The sequence below is a fragment of the Cynara cardunculus genome (assembly GCF_001531365.2).
Source record: "Cynara cardunculus var. scolymus isolate 2C chromosome LG 11, CcrdV1, whole genome shotgun sequence".
In the NCBI taxonomy this organism is placed as follows: Eukaryota; Viridiplantae; Streptophyta; class Magnoliopsida; order Asterales; family Asteraceae; genus Cynara; species Cynara cardunculus.
Window position 1 is genome coordinate 15,820,702 of NC_037538.1, and position 4,772 is coordinate 15,825,473.

The following is a 4,772-nucleotide window of genomic DNA, read 5'->3' on the forward strand; positions in this document are numbered from 1 at the left end:
ACATTAATTAAGATTCTTTTCAATTTTAACCATTGATATTTAAGATGTGTGGTTGAGATTGGTTCTCACAGTTACCACAAACAACTCAGTTCTCATTTGATTAAGCCCCTATATATATATATATATATATAGGGTTGGGTTCACGTGAGATCAATGGTTTTTTGTGAGACCCGTAAGACCAATTTATGTTCATTGATCAAATTTATGAATTAATGATCTAATGGTTGCAAAATTGCAAGATGGCAATTTCGTAATTAATGAGAAGTCTCATGGCGTTTATAAATGTTCAGATCTGACGATTGTAAATCTAATCCAATGGTTGAGAATTGGTCTTACGGGTCTCACGAAAACCATTGGTCTCACATGATCTCAAGTCTATATATATATATATAAAGTTTGGTTCAAATGTTAATTAAATTTATTATGTTAACTTATTAATCATTTTTAACCATTGACAATCCATCTTATATATAAGTTTATATTCATCTTATAATTTAATTACAAAGGTAAATATGTAATTTTCTTTTTTATGCAACTCCCATATTATTAATTAGGAGTTACAAAATCAAAAAAATGTCATGATTTTTGTTAATTTATTAATGATCTTGTTTTTTTTTTTATAATATTGATTTTTTTATTTATAATTTTTTTGAATTTGCGATTGGTAGAGGAGACCCAGTAGTAAAGTTTTCGGTATCGTTCAAGCTATTATGGATAAACTCATTGTTCATAATGAAGGAACTATTGTTCACAAGTGTTCATATTGTGTTCATATGTACACTAGCTGCATATCTCAACATTGGTTCGCTACTGAATGTATTCATAATGAAAGAACTATTGTTCACAAACTGTTCATATTGTGTTCATATGTACACCAGCTGCATATCTCAACATTGACTCGCTCCTGAATGTGTTCATAATGAAGGAACTATTGTTCACAAGCTCTTTATATTGTGTTCATACCTGTTTATTTATTTATTTCATTTCATTTCGTGTAGCAGCTATTCTTATTATGTTCATATTGTGTTCATAAATGTTATGCAGTCCAAGTTCATATATATGTCAATTTTTGTTCGTATTTGACACAATAGTTCATATATATATAGATGTGTTCATATGGTTCTTACATTAACAAAAATCATGAGATTTTTTTGATTTTGTAACTCCCAATTAATGATATGGAGTTACACAAAAAAGAAAATTACATAAATACATTTTTCCACTTAGTTCATATATGTTTGTGAAATAGTAAATTTAAAAAATTAAAATTTTAAAATGATAAATCACAACCGTTTATTATAAGAATCAATGACAAAGATTGGTTAACAAAGTTAACACAATAAATCTGGTTAACATTTGAATCAGCCCCTATATATATATATATATATATATATATATATATATATATATATATATATATATATGAGAACTAATTAGTTTGTGGTAACTGTGAGAACCAATATTAATCACAAATCAATAGATAAATTAGGAAATTTATAATTTTGGCAATTTTGAATTAAAATTTTAATGCAAAGATATTTTTGGTATTTTACAACTTTCCTCCCTCCTCTCTTCTCTCTCCGGCCACCKTCCTCCGSCCACCGTCCRCCGRCCACCGTCCTCCGGTGATACTACAATGGTATCACAATGCATCATATATGTGMTTGGGTATCACATTGATGTCGTTTGTGTGRTCGATCGAAGATGTAACACAGTGGTATCACTATGCATCTTATATATGATTAGGTATCACAATGTATCTTTTGTTTAACAGAGTCAATATTTTTAGATATCACAGTGGTATCATAGTGGTATCACCGGAGGACGGTGGCCGGAGGCCGGAGAACGGTGGCCGGAGAGAGGAGAGAAGAGAGTTTTAAAGTACCAAAAATCTCCTTGCATTAAAATTTTAATTTAAAATTACCAAATTTATAAATTTTCTAATTTATCTATTGATTTGTGATTAATATTGGTTCTCACAGTTACCACAAACAACTCAGTTCTCCCTTGAATAGTCCCCTATATATATATTTTGCAAACCAAACCATTTGTACAAACCGTGAAAGCTGTCGATTTCATTATTTATTTTAGTGAATTTTTTTAATGAAATCGTTTAATATGATAAAATTATTTCAAATAATTATGAACATTATCATCTTCATTTCTATTAATTTTAATCAACAAATTTCATCAAAACGAGAAATACATGAAACAACTTAGTTTACATAAAAACAAAAATATATGAAACATTTTCATCATGAAATGAATTATTTGAAACAATTTAATCATATCAAACAATTTTATTAAAAAATTTCACTAAAATAAACAATAAAATCAACGGTTTTCACGATTTATACAAATAATTTGGTTTGCATTTCATCCTTCCCACCCTCCACACACACATATATACATACATACATATATATATATATATATATATATATATCATATTCCAACATCTATCCATCAAAATCCTTTCAAAAGTCTTGGATCCTTTCTTTCTCTAGTTTGGTATCTACAAATCAAATTCAGAATTGAAATCAAAGAAATGCCTTTGCACTTGTTAATGGCTGCAGCAAAGATTCATAGTTTTAGTGCTACTCCATTGCTGGCCACCTTAATTTGGCCCTTTTGCATCAAGTTCATGCTCAGTTTAAGACCCATTAAAGACATTGTTCAAAGCATCGCATTCGATTCCAACCTTTTGGTGTTTCAGTTGACCCGAATTTTCACTTCTCCTCAACATCGTGGCAGAAGATTGAATCGAGTTTTCCATTTGGTTCACGAACGCATGATCAGAGCGACACGCTCCACCATCGCTCTTGCATCCCACGACGAGGATAGCTTGCATACTCTCACTATGGTCGCCCTTTAATCAACGTTAAGGTAATATCAATCGCTTCGCATGTACGTGTAAATATATATATATATATATATATACACACACACACATTTACACACACATACATGAAAATCAAATCCATGAAAACCATCCAGTTAGTTTGATTTTAAGCTATAATTCATGTTGTTTCACATGTTTTCTTTTATTGTATGTGAGTATTAGGGGCTGTTTGACAATTGTTGAATGGTTTGGTGCAAAATGATTAAGAGCCTCTCATGATATAGTGCAAAATGAAATATAATTGTTTGGTAATTGTATACAATGAAATTAGAGCTCTTAATGGTTAAGGGAGATCTATGATACAAAATCATTCAGAGGGTTTTAGAACCATTAAGAGGCATAATTTTTTTTGTGCCAAACAAGATTCACCTCTTAACGATTCAGGGGTTGTCTTTTAATGGAACTATTAAGTAGTAAACAAACAACCGCTTAATGTGTGTTTTTCATGTGTATTTTTGTGTTTCTTTCACACACAAAACATTTCACATCTGTTGTGTCATCTATATGTATATATATGAAACAACACCTATATATGTATGTAATGTCATGTTTTGATTAACTAACTTGTATGGTTCGAAATTGTAGAAGAATTAACAGAGAAGATTACGGGTATTTATAATATCTGAACGAGTCTTTAAATGTATTAATTTGGTACAAGTCTTGAGCATTTACAGTGTGAAGTTCATAAATACAGATATATCTTTAGAAGATAGATCAGGGTGAGAGGAATCGTTACATATATAACCTTAAATGGGATTTTAATTAAATCCATAACATTCTCATGAATATAAACCCATTTTTTCTTATATAGTCAGGAGGTCATGAATCTATATTACCTTATAAACCAGATTTATCAAAAGTCTTAAAAACAATTTTTAATGCACATAATACTATACACTTATGCACGAAGTCTTAAAAGTCTTAAAAACAACTCATAATGCATTAAGTACTATTATTTTATGCATTCAGTCTTAAAATCTCTTACTATACAATTAAAATAACATATAGTACAAATTACCAATGCATATTATTACATTTTCTTTTCATGTTCCCAAGATACTTTTGACACATTTCACTCATGCCTTCACCCTCTCATACTTCTATGTCTTCTCCTCATCCTCCAAGGTGAGATTCAAACTGATATTCACCATGAATTATTAAAAATTCTCTCATTCAATTGCTCTAGAACTCTCACTCTCGCTCTCGATCTCTTGGTTCTTTGCTCTTGGTGTAAATCGAACACATTTGTGGTGTCGTTTAAATATATTGGATTTTAAACTGTCATACAATTTTTTTCATGGATAGACTGTAATTGAAACCATAACTCTTATTTATTCAAATTGTATTAATATGTAAAGACCAAGTGTAACTTATATCATCGTTAAATCTTCTCTAATAAAACCAGCGAAACTTCAAAATCATTAAAATTCACAGCTCCCGCCGCATTGCGCGAGTACACAACTAGTTTAACTAAAAACTCGTTTAAGGCCATTTAACTAAATGACTCGTATGGACTTGGTTCATGCTGGTTCTCAAATTAAGTTTCATTTTAACCGTTCATAATCAGTTTCAAGAAATTAGTAAATGAAAAATGTGGGACCTATTCATAAATTATGGACCGGTCCCTGATTCAGAAAAAACCGGTCGGTTTATAGGCTTACAAAAATGTTCTTAAATAACAAGCAATAATGTGAATTTTATTTCGTCGTTTCTTCTAACACAAGCAATTTTTATTTTAAACAGGTGGGTCGAGTTACGGCTCGTTTTTTATCGAGCTTAACGGCGCATATATGTGCACATTCGTGGACCTTATAACATCGTTAGATTCGAGGTTATTCTTACCAATTAATTACTTGTATGAATATTTATT

At 30.3% G+C, this 4,772-nt stretch overlaps 1 long non-coding RNA gene across 1 annotated transcript; it reads left to right on the forward strand.

Moving 5' to 3' along the window:
• Window positions 1-2,447: 2,447 nt before the first annotated feature.
• On the forward strand, window positions 2,448-4,772 carry LOC112522063. Its single transcript, XR_003070114.1, has 2 exons — window positions 2,448-2,886; window positions 4,646-4,772. It is a non-coding gene; the product is annotated as an uncharacterized LOC112522063 (long non-coding RNA).